Here is a 24,040-nt window from a genome sequence, read left to right as displayed (position 1 = left end):
AACCCAGTTGAGCCACCCTGTGAAGGAAAACACCACACAAACTTAGTTCAGAATCAACAGGTAACTCAATTGTTGGGTGCAACAACTAACATCCTAATTTATAAACCATTCTAAGTTAAATCCTCTGGTATCAGATCCAAATGGATATGAAACAGGGCCTCTGCTACCTACATTTTCACCTCCATGCTCCCATCCTCTTATGTTCTTCCTGATCCCTTTGCTATGGTGTTTTCTGGGTACTAGAGAGGGCAATACAGAGGTTCTATTAGGACTGATCACTCAAAATCTATTTTTTAAGTACGTTGAGCCTGTGCATTGACAATTACCCACTGTATAGAGAAGCTTCCCTGACCAGTGCTGAGAGCAGCACTTATCTATGGGCATGAACATAAATATTTAGGAAGAAGTTGACAACATGTCCACTTAGCAGAAAAACGACTGTAGGTTTCCCCTTAGGCTCTGTGACTTCTCTATCCATGGGCTTTAGATGTAAATTCCCTCTTGTGGAACATGACTCGATCTGATCAAAAGGTGAGTTACCTCCTCCGTAACAGTTATGCCACTATTGCACAGGTGGGAACATCTTGCCTAGCCTACCAGTGCTCTAGTTCTCAGCAACCACAGCCAAGGAAGACTACTGATATCTTTTCTCTGACAGTAGCCTGAATAGCACCTCCTGGGACTATAGAGCTAAACTCTGTGCTGTCCTCAGTAATACAACATACGACATTACCATCTCATTCCGGTAGACAACCAAGATGAATTGCAAGAGCCTGTATTGTTTTGGGGGCCTTGGAAGCTTTTTTCACTAGCAAATCAAGAGGTGCTACCTCATACCTGCAACTAGGGTTTTTGTTTAATAACCCCTGGCTACTGTGATCAGTGAAATACACACATGCAGGGTATCTCTCTTCTAAAAATATTTTTAATTGGAGTACAGAATAGTCCCTTTCTTTTCTTTTCTCTTCTTTTCTTTTCTCTTCTTTTCTTTTTTCTTTTCCCTTTCTTTCTTTCTTTCTTTCTTTCTTTCTTTCTTTCTTTCTTTCTTTCTTTCTTTCTTTCTTTCTTTCTTTCTTTCCTTCCCTCCTTCCTTTCTTTTCTTTTTTTTTTTTTTAATCAAAAGCAGTTTTTATTTGAGGCAAGGAGAAGTCTGACCTAAAGGATTACAGTTCTAAGCACTCAAATTTAAGTGTTAATGGCACGAGTTGGGTTATAAATCTTGCTTCTCTTTGGTTGGAAAGGGTACTCGTGTTAAAGTCCTCCAAGTGGGTAAGAAGAAAGACCAAGAAAGGCTGGAAGAAACACCTCAGCTCCTGGTACTGTCCTCCAGATCCTACATCAAACTAACTACTCTCACCATCTGGTTTGCAAGGTGCCACCCAGTGCAGAGGGACACAGGACACTTGCAAGGGCAAATGATGCAGAAAGAACAGGTGCAAGCTGCTTGAGGAGGAGCAGGGGTCTATCCGCCGCAGCTTCAGACTTCTGCATGGAAGGGTTACGTAATCCTTGTGTTTGGCACAGCTCATCAAGGCGCACACCCTCCAGTTCCTGTTGTAGCTGAGTAACGTGATCATGTCCTCGATGCTGTTCAGAGTCAAAGACCTTAAAGTTCTCAGCAATGCGCGCAGGTGTCACAGACTTGGGCATCACTACCAAGTTTCTCTGAATGGGGAACTGGATCCGCCCCTGGGCTGTAGTTTTATTGTACTTGGATGCAATAGCTTTGATCCTGAGATCCTCCAGGAGAGACAGGTCTTCAGGCTTGGCCCAGGCCATATCAGGAGAACCAAGGGGACTGTATGGTGTCACCACGATGCCTTTGCTGTGGCAGTACTCAATCAGCTTCTCCTGAGTTAGGTACGGGTGGCACTCGATCTGGTTCACCGCAGGCTTATATTTTAAGCCAGGTTTGTTCAAGATCCTCTCAATCTGAAAAGGTTGAAGTTGGAGACACCAATTGCTTTATCCAAACCTTCATCCACTAGTTGTTCCATAGCCGTCCAATGTCCACAAAATCGGCGTTACTAGGAATTACGTTTCCTGATGCATCCAATGGGAAAGAGTCAGGCCCAGGCTTGAAGCTCGTGGGGCCAGTGAATAAGGCAGAGATCCAGGTAGTCCAGCTGCAGGTTGCTCACTGTCTTCTGGCAGGCTCCTTTCGCCATGCTCTTGTCGTGGAGCGTGCACCACAGCTTGCTGACGATGAAGAGATCCTGGCGCTTTACCACCGTGAGCTTCTCCTGGAGGGCCACTCCCACCTCTTTCTCATTCTGGTACACCTGGGTGCAGTCAGTATGGCGGTACCCCATGTCAAAAGCAACCTTCATGGCCTCAGTCGTGGGCCAGGAGGGGACTTTCAGGTGTCCAGGCCCAGGGTGGGCATCTTGGTGCCGTTGTTGAGTTCCAGATGGCTGGCAATGATCGCTGCACATTACACACCCGGATCGGTAAATGTGCCAAAATAGTCCCTTTCTGTTTTTTTGTTTTTTTGTATATATCCTTTGTTTTTTTTTTTTTTTTTTTTTTTTTTTTATTAATCCTCCCTTCTAACTCCCTAGTCTCATACCTAGCTGAAGCTTTCTACTGCTATTAACTGTCTTCACCAAGGCTCCTTTCTAGCATCTGTAGGCACTCCTAGTTAAATACACATCTAGAAGCTAGGACCCACACGTGCAGCATGTTCTTCTGTGCCTGGGTTATCTCACTCAGTGTATTTCCTGGTTCTGTCCATCCATTTGCAATTATCATAGTTTCACTTTTCTTTACAGCTGAGTAAAATTCCATTGTGTAAATATAGACTATTTTCATTATCCACTCGGGTTGATGGAGATGTAGGCTGATCTCATGTTCTAGCTGTTGTTAATTAATGCAGCAGCAATGAATGTGACTGTTCTCTGTAGTAGGGTAGTAGAATATCATGTCCTATAGGTGTATGTGCCAGAGTCATATAATTGGGCTATATGGCAGTTCTATTTGTAGTTTTTTGAGACCCTCCACACTGATTTTCACAGTGGCTGTACCAGTGTCGAGCAGTTGCTACGTTCTCCTGGCCAGCATTGCCCTATTTATGTGATGAATTACATTTATTGATTTATGTCATTTAAGTCATCCTTGTCTCTCTTGGATGAAGCCTAGTAGATTATAATGGATACTCTTTTTGATGTGTTCTTGATTCTGTTTTGTCAAAGAACAGAGACTGGGCTGTTGTTTGCTTGTTTGTTTGTTTTAATGGTGAGCATTGATCAGCCTCCTCAGGGATGGGGCCGTTCTATGCTGTCTGACTTTATATTTTTGCCTATTCCTTCTCAGTTCACCTTCATCCTAAACTCCTGCATGTCCTCTTGTTTTAAATATCTACATTTCTGCTTCTGTTTTTATCAGTTTCCTGTGCTTTCTGTTGTCTACCTCAATATTAATAAATAATCTTGTGTTTTTGGTTGTGAGCCTAACCTTTAATGGCTCATCCATCTCTTCAGTTTCTAATTATTAAGATTATTCTGATCTTATTTTTCTTTCAACTCATATCCATAGTCACGAATACATTATTACACAGTACCATTTGTGACTTTTAACACACTGAAATGGTTCATGTGTAGGGGATGCATAGTTTTTAGTTAACAATCATTGTCTTTTCATAAAGTGCCTATCCTTGTATTTGCAGATAATGTTCTGCTGTTGGCCAAGCTTGGTATTCCTATCACAAGTCTAATGGAGGAAAATTCTACCTGAAACCTCACAACAGGCCATTGTCTATTGACATTTGTAAATACTTCTACTGAAAAAAGAAATGTGACTTAAATTTATTATTAACAAGCTCAAGACATAGCCTGTGTGGGAGAACATATCAGTGCTGCTCTGGAACATATGAGTTATCAAACAAAAATCTGAGTATCAGCCATGAGTTGCCTCTTCTACATTATTGCTCAATGTGGTCCCAGAGGACACAAAACAATACAGGCTACTGCTGTTACTCTTGGTTGCCCATCATAACTGATGATAAGACCTTATTAATACTTCTGTTGCAGGACTTGAATTGACCAAGAATCTCTGTCCCCTCCTGGCTAGCTTTTGTGGTGCTGGAAGGCTATACACATAGTTGGGAATTTTTTTTATTCAGGAATAGACCCTGAATGCTACACTACTAACCTTTTAGGGAGGATGCATTTACCAGTGCAATAGTGGTATGGCAGTTGTGGTGGTAACCACCTGTTTTCTTGATTGGATTTAGACCCCGTTCCACAGATATAAATTCATGCCTGTTACTGTAATTCATGGCTAGGGGAGCCATAGGCAAATATGAATATATTTGTATTCAAAGGTGAATATTGTAGTAATTCTCAACAAAAGGTATATACATTAGTTTTGTTCCTGATGACTGTTACAAAATACCTGAAAAAGGAACTAAATTAAAGGGTATATTTGGGCTTACAGTTTAATAATATGGTCCTTTATAATGGGGAATGGTGGCAGGGATTGAGGGGGCTGATCACATTGTATCTGTCACCAGGAAACATAAAACAATGCATGCTGGCATTTAGCTTTTCTTCTTCTTTTCATTTGGTCCAGAAAATCAGACTGCCTGCCTGACTTCTGTTAACTCTAGGGCATAAAATATATTTAAAAAGTATCTTGAAATGTACTTCAACTATGGTACATTTTGAATATATATGGAATAGTCTATTCTGTGTTGAAGTTAAAGGTCTTGCCTTATCTGAATGGAAGTGTCTAAAAGGAACTCCCTAAGCTGGAGACAGCAGAAGGTTGGGTTTTTACACCTGCTATTGCTGTTATATGACCTTACCTGAAATGTGAGTTAGGCAGGTTCAGTAAGTCATTTTGTTAACTTTAAGTTTTGGTTTGATGTAGTTTTTTGTTTTTGTTTTTGTTTTAAAGATTATGACTATCTGTCCATTCTTATAAGATGTGCCCTGCACACCTACCTGATGCTGACAATAAGCAAACGTTAGGTGATGTACACTCCATATAGCATTCTTGCTTGCCATTTGTTGATGTGATTTGGGTTAGACAATCACATAGACAAATTCACAATCTCTCACATTGACATGGAAGAAAAATTAACTCACATTTTGTTCAGCTTTTCTGCATGGTTTATTTCATTTAGCAAACTTTCTTTAGGTTCATCCATCTTATAGCAAATAACAAAAGGGGGAAATAGTATTTTATTGTGTCCCTGTATGACCTTTTCCTTCTTTCTTTCTTTCTTTCTTTCTTTCTTTCTTTCTTTCTTTCTTTCTTTCTTTCTTTCTTTCTTTCTTTCTTTCTTTCTTTCTTCCTTCCTTCCTTCCTTCCTTCCTTCCTTCCTTCCTTCCTTCCTTCCTTCCTTCCCTCCTCCCTCCCTCCCTCCCTCCCTCCCCCCTCTCTCTTCTTTTATTTTTATTTATCAGTGTTTGGACCCTTACCTAGTTCAATCCTAAGCATAGTGTGCTGTAGATAACATTGAAAGGAACCTATCAGAATGTATAGCTCTTTTGTATACTGATTTCATGCTGGTTCATCAGAGGGCTAAAGGGAATACAGAGTAGTGGTGGTGTTAATTTTTCAGGATCCTCCAGATTGCTTTTTATAATGGTTTACCAACTTATATTCCTGCCAGCATGCAAGGGTTCGCTTTCCAACACACAACAATTTCTCACAACAAAAATTATCCATTTCCAGATATCAGCAGGAGTGAGAAAGCTTGCTCGAGAGTAGATACTATCTGAAAAGCAAAACTTTGTGCATGCTCTTAGAGCTGAAGACAGACTTTAGCTTTCTTTCTTTGGTTGCTGCAGTCATCTTCTACTTCCACTGTAAAAGGAGTAATAGTTTTAAATCTATGTATATAAAACTATGTGAGATATGTTTTATAGATGCTTTAAGAATTTCCCAAGGATAACACTCCTTATGAAATTTTTGCCTTATGCATTCAATCAGAATCTCTCTTAACTTTTATAGTAGCCATAGGACACAGCTGGAGAAAATCTAATCTCATTTCATTGGTAAGAAAACTGGGCTTGATAACTCAAATAAGGGCAGAATCCTGGAGGCGGGAGCTGATGCAGAGGCCATGGAGGGGCGCTGCTTGCTGGCTTGCTTCTCATGGCTTGCTTGCCCTGCTTTCTTGTGGAATCCGGGACTGCCAGCCCAGAGATGGCACCATCAATCATTAATTAAGAAGATGCCTTACAGCTGAATCCGGTGGAGACATTTTCTCAACTGAAGCTCCCTCCTCTCAGGTAACACTAGATTGTGTTGTTGACATAAGACTAGTCAATTCATATTAGTATCCTCATTTAATTTAGCTATTTGAATTCTCTTGAAATTCATTTAGAAGTTTGTGTCTTCCCTAAATTCTTTAAATATACTTATAACCCTGGACTTTCCCAAAGAGGCTATTGGCGGTTGAGTTTTCCTGGAGGAGAAATCATTGCCTTCAAGAGTGGAACCACCACTAACATGTTACCCATGATCCTATGGGCATCTTTATATCTGTCCCATGTGGGGAGCCCTGGTTAAACTCAATGAGTCGGGAAACAAATGCAAAAACAGAAAGATATGAACATAAAAGGGGCACTGGAAGGGTGAAGATTGGTGGAGGTGGAAAGGGGATAAGAAAGTCAGTGGCTGAATGTTACAGAATATATTATATGTATGTATATAAGAAGAATAAATTAGGTTTAAAAATCAAAAAAGTCCTCTTAATAGTGGTCAATTGATATTATTCTAATGTAGATGCTTTTCAAGGAGTGGAGAAGATAAGCTGTGTTTTCTTTCTTTTTTTTTTTTTTTTAGATTTATCTGTTTTATTTATTTTTTTGTATGTATAAACTTATTTGTACGTATATTTGTAAATTTTTTGGCCAAAACTCCAGTTCAGTTCTATCTAAACTCATTTTTCCCATCTCCCTTTGGCAAACCAATGGGTGACAGGACCTATTTTTGGTGAAGAAATTTTTCCTTTCTGTACTAATTGGTTTAAGGTTTTATGTAACAAGCTAGAGTCATCAGAGGAAAATAAGACTCAGTTGAGAAAATGCCTCTATGGGTCCCAGATTTGGGGCATTTTCTTAATTAGTGACCAATACCAGAGGGTTCAGCCCATTGTGGCTGGTGGTCCTGGGTTCTATAGAAGGTGGTCTGAGCAGGCCATGGGAGCATGTCAGTGGGCAGCGCCCTTCCATGGCCTCTGTGTCATCTCCTGTCTCCAGGTTCCTGTCCTGTTTGAGTTCCTGTCCTGACTTTCTTCGTGATGAGCGGCAATATAGAAATGTAGACCAAATAAACATTTTCCTCCCCCTCCAAAGAAAACTGGGCTTGAAAGGAAAAAAAGATGATTTGATTAGGATGTTTACAGCTAGTAAGTATCTAAGCCTATCTCTAACCTACATGGGCCTCACATTTTATAATCCTTCTCAGCTATACATAAGATATTAAAAGAACGTAGCTGGGGTGTGCTGGTGCATGCTTTGCCTAGTACTCCAAAATCAGAGGCAGGTTGATCTTTGTGGATATGAGGCCAGCCTGGTTTACAGAGTGAATTCTATGACATCCAAAGCTACACAGAGACACCCTGTGTTGAAAAACCAAACCAAACCAAACCAACCAACCAACCAAACAAACACCGTCCCCCCCAAACTTAATTGATATTGGACAGGCACTATGCCAGGTATTGGATACTGTGATAGACATGGTAAAGATCCTGCTAGTGTGAGGTTCAGGGTGCAGTCATTGGGAGAGCTTGTATAGAAACATGATGATAAAAGACAGGCTAATCAAATGAAAATCTTTAAAGTGTCTGCGTCTGGGGAGAGGTGAATGGGAGGACAATGGCTGCTGTTTAAAAAAACTTGGGTCTAGTATAGTCATTCTGCTTTGCAATTTTACTATTAATGTTTCTGTTATTTTCCTGTGTTTTCCATACACTCTTTCAAAAAAATAAAAACCTTCTGTGTCACTCTCAGTTAAAGATAAATGATATTCAGTGGTGTGTGGTCATGCTGGGTTAATGTATGGGCAGCTAAGAGACTACCTTTGCCTTCAGAGCTGGTGGTTTATGTTATCTTTGGTTTGCAATTGCCTGGCTGGAGAACTGGACAGAGATGTTACAGCTATTCCTCTGTGAACACTATGGAGAGTTACGTTGCTACGGACTATGTTGTCATTCTTCTCCCCACAGACACATGTCCTAGAACCCATCTGAACAAAATAATGGTAGAGTAGCTACACATAGGACTGGATAGTCCTGAAACATTAACTTCTGAGTCTTTTCTACATACAAATATCTACTCAACAGCCAGAAGCTTACACATACAGGAACATTTAATAAATACTTACTGGCTGGCCATCCACATCCACACTTTGTACCTTGCTGAGGAAGTCCAACCTTCCTTCCTTTCTCTCTCTGTTCATTTGTTCATTCATTTATTCCTTCCTTTTTTCCTTCCTTTTCATTCAGTTTTCTACTATCTCTTAAGGACAAGTTTATATTCACATTCATTCAGCGATTTATCTATTTATTTATCTATTTTGTTTTCTGAGGCAGGGTCTCACTATTGTAGACTTGGCTGATCTGGAACTCAGTAAATAGACCAAGCTGCCTTTAAACTTACAAATATCTGCCAGTCTCTGCTTCCCAAGTGCTAGGATTTAAGTTATGTGCTATCATACCTGGACATTCAGTAATTAATTGATGTCCATCACATATTCATGGAGCACCTAGTCACTGTAAGGTATCTGGGACACAACCCTGAATAAAGTATTCAGTTGCTGCTCCTCATGGAGCTTAATTTCTGGTCAGAAAACATTCTATAAACAATTAATAGCAGAACTAGCTGTGTCTGTGATAAATGTTTCAGAAGGACAAGTATATAACAAGAGATCATAGCTCCAGGTGGCCACTGGGCAGGACAACACAGACAAAAGGTACAGGAGACTCGAGTCTTTCCAATCCAGAGGCAGTCAGAGTGTCTAATGTTGTGATGGTAAGAATTTTTGATTTTATTCTAATAACATATATAAATAACTGAAGAGTTTTCGACAGTGAGAAAGGAGCAACTTGATGTTCGTATTTTAGAGCTCAGTGCATGCTATTTCCATAGTCAGTATGCCTGCTGCAGCTATAGCTTATATCGGGGGCCTTGAGTTAGAGACCAGAGCACATGACCAGAAGGATGGAAAAACAAGACTCACAGGGCACATGGGCTATGGGGTCGGGGCAGGTGTTATGTTGTATCTGATTCATATCTTTCTTGATTTGTGATTTTCTCTGGAATGCTACTTCCAGGATACAGATGTCTGGGAAGGCAGGTGACTATGTTCCTTTGGGGATGGGGCTTTGCTAGTCACATGGAAAAACTGAAGACAACTTTAGACTGTGGGCATTAACCAGTGAATAATGGTAGACTGTGGACTTCTGTCAAGAAAAAGTAGAAGCAGAAGGAATGGGCAGAAAGTAGAAATGATTTCATCATTTTCTATAAAGAAGGAGTGTTATTATGAGGATATTTGAGGAGTTGTATGTTTCAGTGATGTTGGGGATATGCAAAGTTAATGGTATGACTGGGGGAGGTATTGACTCAGCTTGAGAAGAGATGAGTGGAGACTAGGTAAAGACCCTGAGCCACTACATAATTATAGGCCATATAGGGTGAGTAATGCAAGATTAAAGGGGGCTCTGTTCACACTGGGGACAACATTCTCTATGTTACTAGAGGTGAGAAATGTGGACTATTCCAGGTAATGAAAGTACAGAAAATTGGATGAAAATCCTGTGTAGGTGTCAAATCATGAGGAAATCCAGAAAGAACTGGGTGAAGAGTATACAGGATACATATACATGAGAGAATTCCAGAAAGGTGAGATTACTAAGTGGAAAGGGATTTGGGCTACAGGAAGAGAACAGTCACCATTTGAAGTAACATTGGAGATGATGTCACCCCCTGACTGTGACATGACGCTACAGAAAGTAGTTTCACCACCTGCAAGGGACTTTTTTAGGAACTGTGTTTGTTGAGAGCTGCTTGTCAATATAAGAGAGCCATGGGCCTTTGATCATCTTACTATGGAGGGCACAGTGGGAAGGTTTGAACAGGAAGGGAGAATTGGGTTTTGGTTCCATGGTCAGGAACCAAGAGGGAATAACAATGGAAGAGATAACTCATGGAAGAGTAGATTAAGTTGAAGATGAAGGAAAGATCCAGATCCAGGAGCTCTGACGTCATAGCCTAGGCTTGTTTTTAATCAGGGTCTTAGCCTTAGGACTATGTGTTTTAGAAAGGTTTTAGGAGAACTTTTGCTGGAAGGGGCCAGTTCATGCTTTGCAGGATGTGTAGGGACAGCTCAGCATTTTACTTAAGTTATCTCAGTGACAAATAGAGGCTGAGGATATCAAACTTGCCTCCAGATATTACTAAGTATCTGTTGGGGTGGGGGAGGGAGTAAAATCATTTCAGTTTTGTGCCATGGAGAGACCTATAACTCAATGTTGTGGGACCTAGATGCTCATGTCCTTGCAGCTGAGAAATAGCAATGGATATGTCTTTATTCTTTTATGTATTTTGCCTTAGAAAACTATAGCTTGCCTGTGTGGGCTTTTTAAGCAAACAGGAGACTGTAGATTGCCCTCCATCAGAAGAAGTTGTCATTGTTGGTTTTCAGAGATTCTTCATTTAGAATTCCTTTCCGTAAAACAGCCTCAGAATCAAAGCTTCTGCAGGAATCGAAGAAGGAGGTGTTAAAGTGCAAAGTGGTTCTGATGGTCTGGGTAAAATGAGAGAGAGTAGGTTTCTGTTGTAACTGTCCCCAGAGCTATTTGGCATGAGTACAGAGCTTTGAGAGTAGCAAAGCTGTCCGCTGTGGAGAGCTGGTCTGCAGTGCCTGGGTGAGCAGAGCCCAAGAGGCACTTGGCACAGCTCCTGCTGACTTCATTCCCAAGCCAGTTGGACGGGATTTGTTGAACTGTTCTTGATGCCAAGGACAGGGTGGGAAAGGCGAAGTAAATTCAAACAAAAGAAGGGGTGAAGCGCCTGAAGACAGGCTTTTCCAGCCTTTCTTATGTGCTCTCAGCTGCACTGAAGATGCAAATATTTCGACTGCAGCCGTAGCCCTTTTGGAGAAATAGCAGGGCATACTGAACATGGTGATATTATCACCTCTATTCACTGAACAAAAGACTTTATTGTATAACAAAATAAAACATGCTTTCCTTCCAGTTACTGCTTTGTGACAGTCTTTAAAAATGAGTATACAAAGGAGTTATCCAGAAACTTGGCAAAAGTTATTTTAGACTTGTTCCTTCCAAAATATCTGATTGAACGAGTTCTCAGCTGGTTTTCCTGGCTTGCTGAACAGTTTTCTTTTTTTTTTTTTTTCTTTTTTTTTTTTATTACATATTTTCCTCAATTACATTTCCAATACTATCCCAAAAGTCCCCCATAGCGCCCCCCACTTCCCTACCCACCCATACAGTTTTCAAACAGTCTCTTTTTCTGGTCAGTTGTGAGTAGGAGGGATTAACAGAAGTAGTTGCATCTCATTTCTGACATTTATAGGCATACTTCTTCCAGGCTGATTAACTGCTAATGTAGAGGGCAAGTTCAGGCTCTTGTCAGGACGAGAGTTCATGTGTGATCCCCTGGGATGCTGGAGCACCTCCTCTCACCCACGCAGAGGATCAGCACCTCTCTCCCTTCCAGTGCCACACTTCAGGGCCTCTTTTCAGTTTTTCAATGAATTATGATGTTAATCTTTTACTTCCAGAGTTTCTTTGAGTTCTCAAATATCCCTAGGAGTGAAACACTCCATGTGACCTGAAGATGAAACTTATTCTTCCCAGTAAAAAAAAAAAAAACTAATGGAGATATTCTTCCATGTAATACTTCAGAATCAGAAGATGCAGCCAATTTCTCACGAGTACAATACTGAACAGTGTATCTCACATGCCACAGACTGGATGATTCCAGCACCACTCATGTAATATGCCAGAGTGATGAAGACAGAGAGGGGGCCTGAGCAATGGTTGAAACAAGGGTGTGACTGGGGATGGCAAAGGAATTCCTTTGTGGGGACAGAGAGGTGCCTAATCTGGATGAGAGGTGTGGTCACACAGCCCACATGGGATAAGCTGTCACAACACTGTATGAAAACTATGCATGCTAGAAAGCACAACCAACAACAGTCTGTGCAAAAAGAGCTGAAATCCGAGGAAAGCCAGTACTTGGTTAACTGTGTAGAGTTAGTGTAGATTCCTTGGTTTTGATAAGATATATAAAATGATGCCATTAGAAGAAGCTGGGTGATAGCACATAAAAAATTCTTTGCACTATTTTTGGGACTGATTGTGAATCTTAAGAATGATTTCAAACTAAAAATTAAAAATAAGCTATAAAACAAACCTGGGGTCAAATAGCCTTATAAATGATAGTTAACAAAGGAATGGATGAATGGATGAGTGAATGAATAAATGAATGAATGAATGAGGTGAATTGCTGAGTAAGCAAAAAATATGTCAGTATCATGTTAAGGATTTAGGAGACAGATGAAAATAGACTTTTAAAATGTCATTTTCCAGTACAAGGTCTTGCTACACAACCAAGCTGTCCTTGAACTTATAGTTCAAGTTTTGCCTCTGTCTCCCAAGTGCTGAGATTACAAGAGTGTGCTACCATGCCTGGCTAGGTAACATTTCTGAGAACTTAATATCAAACATTGTATAAGGTATTTTGATATTAACAGGAGTCTTTTTTTCTTTTTAAATAAAACTTGTTTCTTAAAGAGACAATTTTGTGTATTTGGTAAAACTGTAAAGAAAAGAGAATTACTAATGACAAAAACAAAAACAACCACCCCCCAAAACAAACCCTAGGTAATAGTTAATGCTGAGGATAGGATGGTCAATGACATCGAGGGGCTAGAGTGGCAAGACTGTGTGTGTATTCAAATATGTACATATTTTTCTATGTGGATGTTTCCTTTAGTTTTTAAATTAAAATTTACATTAAGTTTAATTAATTAATTAATTAATTTATTAGTGTGTGTGTGTGTGTGCATGTATGTGTGTGTGTTCACACACCTGTACACATCTATGATGCACATATGGGCACTGGAGGACAATTTTCAGGCGATGCTTCTTCCGAACAGGAAGACCCTGAGGATCTAAATCAGACTCTCAGGTCTGAGTCACATTTCTACTACTGTGATAAGACACCATGCCCAAGGCAACTTGCAGGAGAGAGAGTTTATTCGTGACTTATAGTTCTAGAGTGTTAGAGTCCATGTCCCTAATGTCAGGGAGGATGGTGTCAGGCAGACATGGCACTGGGGAGGTAGCAGAGAGTTCACATCTTGAGATATGAACAAGAGAGCGGGGGGTGGGGGTGTGTGGGAGGGAGGGAGGGAGGAGAGAGAGAGAGAGGGAGAGCGAGAGCGAGAGAGAGAGAGAGAGAGAGAGAGAGAGAGAGAGAGAGAGAGAGACTCAGAACAGTGAGAGTCATTTGAAACCTCCAGGCCTGCCCCATGACATACTTTGTTCAACAAGGCCACACATCCTAATCCTTCTGAAACAGTTCCACCAATGGGGACCAAGCATTCAAACATATGAGCCTGTGGGGCCATTCTCATTTAAACTACCACATTGAGCTTGGTAGTAGTGTTTTTGCTTACTGAGCCATCTTGCCTGCTCATTAATCATTAGTTTTAAGTAGCATATACATGCAGGCATTTGAACATACATTGATGTATGTGTGACAGAATTTATAAAATGACAGGTTATGTGGGAAATTATTATGTATAATTATTATATATTATAATATATTACATATTATAATATATACAAACAGACATTTCTATTTATAAATATATAAATAAATAATGTAAAATTATATTATATATTGTAATATATGATATATAAATATTATACATATATATGTATGTATGAACAAAGCAACATAGACCCAAGTACAATTTGTGAGGTGACTGCAGTTGTTTTATTGACAAGGGTGGGCCAAACAGAGATAGTTTCATTCCAACAGGGAAAAACTGGCTGGCTTTTTCATCTCATTGTGACTGCTTGCCCCAAAGATTGTTATAGGGATCTTTGACAGAAACTACAAGAATTGTGTCCACACATGAGTAGTGCTGTGAGGGAGACGAAAATTATTTTCCTTATGCACTTTGACCACTGACTAATGGGCAATCAGTCAATTAGCATCAGCCCCTAGATCCTAGGGAGGCATAGGTAGACCCCCATTATCTATGCTGATGGAGCTAAGAGCACTCACTTTCTTGTTGCAGGTCTTTAACATGTGGAGACAGTAGGGTGTCTAAAACTAAGGTTAAGAAGAAAGGGACTCTGAGAGCACATGAAGCAGCAAGGACTTAGCAATTCTGTAGCAAATCAGAGCTCCTGAATGGACCAGATCCTAAGGATACAAACTGGGACTCTTCCCTATTAACTGATACTGTCTATGAATTTAGGGACACTTAGGAAGACGGATTTGCAATGGTTAGATACTGACAAACACATGAGCAATGTAAGAGAAAGCAGAATTTTAGTTTTCTAAAATTGCGACAATACCTGAGTATTGAAGGAGGAAACATCTATTTCTGCTCATGACTGCAGAGGCATGAGTGCAGTTGGTTATCTTGGTGGGAATGTACGAATGAGAGTTTGTTCACCCATTGTGCATAGTCTTCTCATCCCATGATGACTATACAACACAGAGACAAGCCTTCTGCCATTCTAGTGTCTCCTTTAAGGACTCAATCTCCCAGTGAGTAGGTCTCACCACCCATAGATTAGCAAGCACACCTTTAGGGGACATTTAATATTCATGTCACTACAACCAGAATGAGAAAAGGTTCGAAGTGAGGCTTTTGCTCAACATGCTCTTTAAACTTTACACAATGCCAGGAGCCTTTAGCTCCTTTACAGGAATAAGCATGGACTAAGGACTGAGTGGCTCCTTCTCAAGATAAAAATATAGGTACTATATGAACACTGGCTTCCCATAAACATTTAAGCAGTGTGTCTATGTGCAATATGTGTTTCTGTGTATGTATGTATGTATGTATGTATGTATGTATGTATGTATGTGTATATGGATGTATTTATGTGTATGCATGCATGTGTGTATGCATGCGTTTGCATGTGTGTTCGAGTGTATACATGTGTGTGCATGTGTGTGTGTGAATGTGCATGCATCTATGCATAATGAAACCTCACAGTGATATGACAACACTACCTGTTTTGTACTGTTCAGACCCTTTCTGGGCATCCATATATACACATGTAAGGCCTACATAGATGTAGTTTTAAAATGGAGTCTTGCTATGTATTACTCTGTGACTTAGATTTTTAGCTTACTAGTGTCTTACAAATCTATCTGTTTGGGTCATGTGTTCTTTCTTCCTCAGTGGTGTCGGTAGTGACATCACAAAACTCACTGCTCTTGGAGCTGCATGTGACAGACAAGGATCAGGGAAAGCCCAGTGCATATGGCTTGGGCCATGTGTGTGGCCCTTGAGTTTGTACCTTTGAATAAACACTCTCAACGTGGTTGCCAAAGAAACCTTTATGGAGCCATCACCTTCAGTATAACAAATGTTTGCTAAATATCAGGTATGTCATTGAATTTTATTGTTTACTAATTATTGTTATGTGTTTTTTTTTTCTGTAACTAATTTTCATCTACTCATGTTAAAACCACATTATGCCTGGAAGGGTTATCAGTGTCTCCTCACAGACGAGGAGTGAATGCTTAATGAAGGTAAGGGCCTTGCCTGCATTCCTAGTCATCAAACACTCTCCAAGCTCTCTCTCTACCCCTTTACTACAAAACCTCTTTTATAAGTTAGTTTGGAGAAGAAGTACTTTTCTTGCTAATAAGTATGCATCTATATCAGAAGAGATGATTACCCCAAATTTTATATATTTATAATAAATGTGTGCCTGCACCTTATATTACATATAAAATGAGTATAGATCATATCAAATTACGTATACCTTTATACCATATTTACATTACATACATATTCACTCTTTATATCACATATATTACATAATATATGTTAGGCACATATCACATCACATGGAAATATTTATATATCTTTTCATAACAAAACAATAAATAATATTGTATTGATGTTTGGTCATCACATTTTATTGAGTACTTAAAATGAGTTAAGCCTTGTTTTGGGCACTTCAGCTAAATAAGATGGTCACTGACATTGTAATCAATGCAGTGTGGGGACTTGTAATTAAAATAATTACGAATTACAAAAAGAGTTACAGGGTCCTGAATGTGTACACTCAGCATGGCAGCTGGTCTTGCCTGAGAGTTTCGTGGAGGCATTTCTGAGACTGTGGTTTGTAGAGAAGTTTTACAGTTGTCAGCTGGACAGCTGTGCCTTTCTGGCTCAGTCTGTGACATGTCAGTAAGTAGAATTGGATCTAAGAACCCCCATAGAGCTATACAGACCTAACATCACTCTTACGAGAATCCCTAGGATTGGGCTCTCCTTACTACGCACAAATCATCAGAACGAATTAAACATGCAATCGAAAGGCTTATTGTGCACTACTTGAATGCTTTGGTGAACCAGAAATAAAGTGAAAATGAAATCATTTCCTCTTTCAAATAGATATTGTACGCTCCAGGCTTCACTAGGTTCATTAGCACTGTAGGATGGCCCCGAGGTGATTTACGTTACTTATAGCATTTGCAGATACTGTACGGCTCCTTTAACTTCAGGCACATAAGCATCATAGGATTTTCCATCCTTAGCTCTCCACTTAGTAAGTCCTCTTTCTCCCTTTCTAAAACCTACAGATAATTTTTTGAGACCTCAGAGCAGGCAGCTGTCTTAGAAAGCTGTTGATTTGCTCAGTGTTGTGAGTCAGTCAAAGCAAACATCACCGTGGGAATGCTCTGAGAACTGCTGTTGGGCTTTGATTTTCTTGCAGGTTAGACTAGTCAGGGCTTGTGGGCTCTATAAATCTGAAGATTCTTATCAGAATAATACGAAGGAAACGATCATTGTCTTTCACTGGACATTTACAATATATCATGAATTTCATCATTTCTGATTTGGTAATTGAGAATCAATTATTTTTTTCTTTTTTATTGGATATTTTCTTTTTTTTTACATTTCAAATGTCAAATTATCAGGTCTCCCCTTCGGAAACCCCTTTCCCTTCCCCCATTCCCCTGCCTCTATGAGTGTGCTCCCCCCACCTCTCACTGCTGCCTTCTCGCCCTGGCATTCCACCTATACTGGGGCATTGAACATACTCAAGCCAATAGCCAGTCCTCCCACTGATGTCTAACAAAGACATCCTCTGCCACATATGTGGCCAGAACCATTGGTCCCTTCATGTGTGCTCTTTGGTTGGTGGTCCATTCCCCAGGAGCTCTCGGGGGTCTGGACTGTTTACACTGTTGCTCCCCCCATGGGGCTGCAACCCACCTCACCTCCTTTAGTCCCTTCTCCAACTCCTCCACCTGGGACCCTCAAGCTCAGACCAATGGTTGGCTGCTAGCATCTGTTTCTGTATTGGTCAGGCTCTGGCAGAGCCTCTCAGAAGACAGCAATATCAGGCTCCTGTCAGCAAGCACTTCCCAACATCCACAATAGCGTTCAGGTTTGGGGACTGTATATGAGATGGATCCCCAGGTGGGGTAGTCTCTGGATGCCCTTTCCTTCAGTCTTTGCTCCACATTTTGTCTCCATATTTCCTACTGTGAATATTCCTCCCCCCAACTCTAAGAATCACTGAAGCATCCACACTTTGGTCTTCCTCCTTCTTGAGCTTCATATGGTCTGTTAATTGTATCTTGGTATTCGGGTATGGAGAGCTGTGGCAGAGGGTCAGTTCTTGAAGTGGACAGAAACCCGAAGGATTCTGTCTCAGGCTGTTCATTGGTTCCTGTGTCCTGAGGGTTCCAGGCCGGTCCCTCAGAGCAGAAGTGGTGGTCTTACCTGTGCTTGCAGGTGTGTCAGCACCCCTGGGAGACCACTTCTCTCCCGACAGTATTTGGGTATGGAGCGCTGTGGCATAGGATCAGCTCCGAGCACAGACGGAAACTGGAAGACGGGAATCCGTGATATTAAATAGTGCTTTCAATGCCAATTTTGATAAAGAAGAACCATATTGGATGTAGATCTTTCTGATACTGGATTATCAGCATTTCCACACAGGACCACAAAATTTTACTTTATAATATTTTGAACGGGTTTCAAATTCTTTGAATATTTTCAGGTTGAAAAGTGTGGTACATCCCCACATCACAGCCCCTTAAGACCAGGAGGGCTTGAAACCCTGTGACTTTTAAAGCAAAAGTACACGTTTTCCTTTGTTTACGAGAATATTTGTTCCTGGTCTCCTGAACCACTGTGATGGGAACCTGAGTGTACAGATGTCACCACACTATGCAGAAACCTAAGACATGCAACAGCAGTATATGCAGGTGCTGAAGGCAACAGCTCTAGCTAAACATGAACTTTGAGACATCCCTGTTCATTTGCCAGATACTATTCATAACCGAAGAAGCTGCTGCTGATTCCAGCCTTCAACACTTCCAGCTCCCCGAGACACGCGTCTCTTCCGACCTGAAGAACCAGACCACACCTTGGAGGACACAGGACGTTCATTCCTGTGTGCATTTCTGACTCCAGAATAGTAAGCATAATATCATTCTTATTGCTTTGTGCTACTGAATTAGGAGTGACTTCTTATGCAGCAGTGTTTTGTAAAGTTGGGAACTGTCTTCTATCTCACTGTCAGAATTTCATCACTTTCTTCTGTGTCTCTCCCCTGTCTTCCCACCCATGCCAGGGATTGAGCTCAGGAAGTGTTCAATTGTAGGCAAGTATTCTGCCATTGAACTACTAATATTCTCTTAGCCAAAATCTCTAGTAGGGAGGCTCCACACACAAAATCAGGAATTTGGAAAGATTTTGTTGTGAGTTCTATGGATTTAAATTTTATGCAAATCTTCAGCTCCTTTGTACACTAAACATCCTTCTAGTAAGATAAGTCCTGTTTCTGAGCAGAGATTGCTTCCCTGCGGGTCTCGGTTGTCCAGCGTGAGTATCCTCAGTCCACTTGCTTTTTCTGTTGATGCTCTGCATCATTTGCTTGCCCTAGGCATATTGTAGGTTGTAGATGATCCTACAACCTGTTCTGAGCATTGAATTCTAAGCTTAGGAATTCGTCTTTATTATATTTTATTTATTTATTCTAATTATTTTTTCTTTAATCCTTTTCTACAGTCCAGACTTCATTCCCCTCCAGGTCTGCCCTCCAACCACTCCCTACCCCATACCTCCTCCCTCCCCCCAACCTCTGTCTCCAAGAGAATATCCCCACCCAACCAGGCCTCCCTACTCCCTGGTGCCTCAAGTCTCTAGAGGGTTAGGTGCATCTTCTGTCACTGAGGCCAGACCAGGCAGTCCTCTGCCATAGATGTGTTGGGAGCATCATATGCTGCCTGGTTGGTGGCTCATTATCTAGGTTATATCTCAATGATAACTGGATACAACTTAGTATCATTTTGACTTTATCTCTTATTCTAGACACCACCAGGAACAACCAGTTAGGCATAGGTTTTACGAGCTTCATAGGTTCATAGGAGATATACCTTCCTCATTGTTGCAGTATGGGTGTCCTAGTTAGCTTTCTATTCCTGTGATAAAAACTATGCTGAAGGCAACTTGGGGGTGGGGGTGGGGAGTTTATATGTCTTAGTACACATCCCAGATAATAGTTCAATGTGAAGGGAAGTCAGGGTGAGAATTCAAGGCAGGAACTAAAGCAGAAGCCATGGACTAGTGCTGTTTACTGGCTTGCTTTCTCAGCTTGCTTTTTTAGACAACCCAGGACCACCTTCCCAGGAGTGGCACTATGCACAGTAGGTTGGGCTCTCCAACATCAGTTGTCAATAAAGAAAATTCTTGACAAACTTGTCTACAGGCCAATCTTGTGGAAGCCAATTCTCGGTTGAAGTTTCCTCTTTCCAGATGCTTCAAGCTTCTGTAAAATTGGCAAAAAATTCTAGTTAGAGTAATGGCATCCTCTTATAATTTTTTTCTTTATGCACATACAACTCAAAATTTCACAACAGGTTTCTGTGCATGAAACAGTGCTTGATTAATGAGCAATGGGAGCTGACAGATTTACATGTTCTTTCTTCTTTTCTGGTGGACAGTATTAGTGTCTTAAGTGGCCCAAAGGGATATAGTGCCCAGTCTAATAGAGAGAAGGCAAACTTGGAACCTAGGATATGGCTCAGTAGGTAAAGTGCCTGTTACACAAGTATGAAGACTTTTTGGATATCTATCATCTACATGAAAGTGTTGTGGGCCAGGCAGAGGTGGGGGAAACTCTGGGGACTCCCTGTCAAGCCGGTGATTCTATATCAAAAAGTATGGTGGGAAGGAATAACAAAAGACACCTAGCATTGACATAGCTTCCATGCTTGTGCATACCCAAATGAGTGTGTTTACATGGATGCATGCATGCACATGCAAGCGTACACACACATACACACACACACACACACACACACACACACACACACACACACACACACACACACACACACACCAGGTCAAGTCAATATTGTATTTATCCTTATGTTAGCCTGCTTTCCTCTTTATCCTTTCTTTCTTTCTTTCTTTCTTTCTTTCTTTCTTTCTTTCTTTCTTTCTTTCTTTCTTTCTTTCTTTCTTTCTTCCTTCCTTCCTTCCTTCCTTCCTTCCTTCCTTCCTTCCTTCCTTCCTTCCTTCCTTCCTTCCTTCCTTCCTTCCTTCCTTCCTTCCTTCCTTCCTTCCTTCCTTCCTTCCTTCCTTCCTTCCTTCCTCCTTCCTTTCCTTCTTTCTTTCTTTCTTTCTTTCTTTCTTTCTTTCTTTCTTTCTTTCTTTCTTTCTTTCTTTCTTTCATACACACGTGCATTTGGAGGTCAGAGGGCAACCTGTACAAATCTGTTCTCTTTTTCTATCATATGGGATGAAATTCAGATCACTTGACCTGTAACAAGTGCCTTGCTTAGCCATATCTTTCAGTATTTTCCTTCTCCATTTCTTCTCTTGCCCCAACTTCTGATTTCCATGATCACATCACCAAACAGAATATAATTGTATTTAAGTGTTTGCCTTTGTCTTTGCTTTGGAGGGTTGTCTACAGTGTGGAAATGTCTTCAGTATCCTACAAAGTCTTGGTTCATAGCCCATGGCTCTATTGGAAGGTGAAGGAAACTCTAAGAAGTATAGCTTACTCCAAAGTTGTCCAGCAATTGTGTGAAAGCCTTGTGTGTTAGTTAATTTTTGTCAACTTGACACAAATATAGACATATTTGGAAAGAAATATCAATCAAGGAGTTGCCTCTTTCAGATTGTCCTGTGAGACATCTGTGGGGGCATTTTCTTCATTAATGATTGCTATGGAAGAGCCTAGCCCACTGTGGGTAGTACCACTCCTGGGCAAGTGACAGAACATAGGGCGAATAAGCTCTGTGTTAACACTGAGTAAGCAGTAAGCAGTGTTCCTCCATAATTCTGACTCAGTTCCTGCCTCCAGGTTCCTGCCTTGGCTTCCCTGAGTGATAGCCTATAGAGTAAACCCTTTCCAATGAAGTAAACCCTTTCTTCCCCAAGTTGCTTCGATCTCAGTTTTTATCATAGCAACAGAAAGCAAACTAGCACTCCTGGGCAGAGGTGACTTGGACCTCAGCCCTCTCTTTGGCTTTTCCTGGCAACAAGGTGAACAAGTTTGATCATCATGCACAGTTACCACAGACTCCACAGGAATCATACCATGAAACCAAGAAGGGAAACCTCCAAAATTAAGAGCCTAAATAATAAGCTCATATGCCATCTTCTTTTTGTGTACTGGAAAGCTTACTATTGAGGAAGTCTCAGTGATGTCTGTAACATGATGATTTCAGAGGTGATCTCAGTCAGATGCTACACAGAACTGCACTGCTGATCTCCTTTCCTTTCCACATTCCCCTCCGCTTCCCTCTCCTCTCTTAACTTTTCATTTCCCTCTTCTCTCTCTCTTATGTCTCTTTTAATCTCATTTTATAAATTACATAAAATAGAACAAGGTAAGTCAAGTTCCATTTCAATCAAGAAGTAGATCAAAGAATACCAGCACTAAACATTATTTAATTGTCAATCACTACTCTAAATAACTTACATATACTTATTAATTTACTTCATACAATAATTGTATGGAGGAGCTGGTATTATTATTCCTATTTACATAGAAGCTAAGGCAGAGCTAATTTTAGTTACTTCCTGCATATGATCTGGGTAGTACATATTGAAGCTAGGGGACCACCAGACTTCAATGCCTGCTGTCAGAGATTAGAAACTCCAGGGTGAGAATCAACACGAGAACACAAAGAGTGACTGCTGGTGGTGTTTGATTGTTAACATTTAAGGCATGGCATTTTCTCCAGAATTTACAGAGAATAATCAGGCCTTCCAACAGAAACAGAGAGTCTGACTCACAATAAAGCACACATACCTTGGTCCTGAGGAAGAAGTGGAATGTCTGGCTCATTACAGGTACTGGCCAGGCCCTTCAGCTAGGACAGAAGCTCTTAATCCCTGTAGGGACCAGCCACCTCCCCAGCTAGGATGGAAGGTATCATTTGAAATAGAGAACAGAACAAAGCCCTCTAGATAGAGCAGAAGGCCTCATTCTTTTGAAAGAACAGACTCAGACCTTCCAGCAGAATAGAAGATCTCATTCTCTATAGAGAACACACCCAGTCCCTCCCCCTAGAGTAGAAGGCTTCATTCTCCATAGACATACAGGTCAGCAGCTAGCTTGCTTCATGTGATTGCCGGAAAAGAGAAACATCATGATATTTATTTATGATATTTGAAAATGGATTTTTCTACCTAGTAATTTATGACAGTTTCCTGGACTTTTAATCACAGAAATGGCCTTACAAATGATTTCAGCCTGTCATCACAAAATAAATAGATGGTGTTTACCACATCACGCTCCGAGTGGAAGTGGCTGGTAACATCTGGGAAACAAAACAAATAGGATTAGGTAATTTCAAAAGTGTTTCATTTTTCACCCTCCTTCACTTTTGCTCAGCTTTTCATGTTATGGTCAAGCAGAATATGCGTCTTAATTAGAAGAAACAGGTCATGACTCCATAGGCAAACAGGACCGTTACTCTTTTGAGCCATCTCCTAATCCTCCAACTCGAGGTCAAGCGGCATGAATAAGAGATTCCTTGGAAGGGAGAGCTTTTCCTTTTGGTTTGAGTTGTTGCTGATTCCTTTTTCTCCACTATCATTAATGCCCGATTCTAAAGTGCATGCTATAAAATGTAGTCAAATGGCATGGAGTTATTCGAATAGCCAAGTTTATTAATATCCTGGGATGATGACCCCATGTGAAAATGAAACAAACCCCACAGTGATAAGAGTCACAAACAGCAAGTCTACAGGGAAGTCAGCTCATCCCCCAAGCTTGCCCTGCAGCTAACAGCAGCAGCAGAGGTGAACCAGAGCACAGTGTGCTCCAGGGTGGCTTTACAGAAACATTGAGTTGCAGCCTAAAGAGACGTGCCTAGAAGATTTCCATGACGACACATAGTTTCCTAAATCAGGCTAGCAGTCATATCTATATGTTCCTCTGTTTGTCACTGCATGGTAACTAAGAGGTTGGTGTCTGTCGAGACACTGTTGCTCATGAAGAGAGGCAATGATTATCCCCAGCTTACCACAGTGGGGGTACACCACTTGTTTAGAAATGCTGGAGCCGAGGGAGGACAGAAAAACAGCTCATTGTATGAATAATGAATGAATGAATGAATGAGTGAATTTTTAAGAGAAAGAAATGGTGGGGCTAGGATAAAGTGCTTCCTTTGAAAATAAGAGGACCCACGTCTGATCTCCCTTACAAAGCTTGGTATGGGGTCTTGTACTTGCAATCCCAGTGCTGGATAGATAGAGAGAGGCTCCCTGGAGCTTGCCTCTAAGGTTCCTGTGACATTCCTCTGTTTTGTAATAT

The 24,040-nt window shown here is 40.8% G+C and overlaps 1 pseudogene; it reads right to left on the bottom strand.

Annotated features, from left to right (window-relative positions):
* Window positions 1–1,343: 1,343 nt before the first annotated feature.
* LOC110306350 (aldo-keto reductase family 1 member B1 pseudogene) lies at window positions 1,344–2,434 on the bottom strand (annotated as a pseudogene).
* Window positions 2,435–24,040: the final 21,606 nt, after the last annotated feature.

This window comes from Mus caroli, unplaced genomic scaffold (genome assembly GCF_978045245.1).
Source record: "Mus caroli unplaced genomic scaffold, Mus_caroli_1 scaffold_13, whole genome shotgun sequence".
Taxonomy (NCBI): Eukaryota; Metazoa; Chordata; class Mammalia; order Rodentia; family Muridae; genus Mus; species Mus caroli.
Note: the sequence above shows the minus strand (reverse complement) of the source record. Positions and strands in the feature narration are given on the sequence as shown.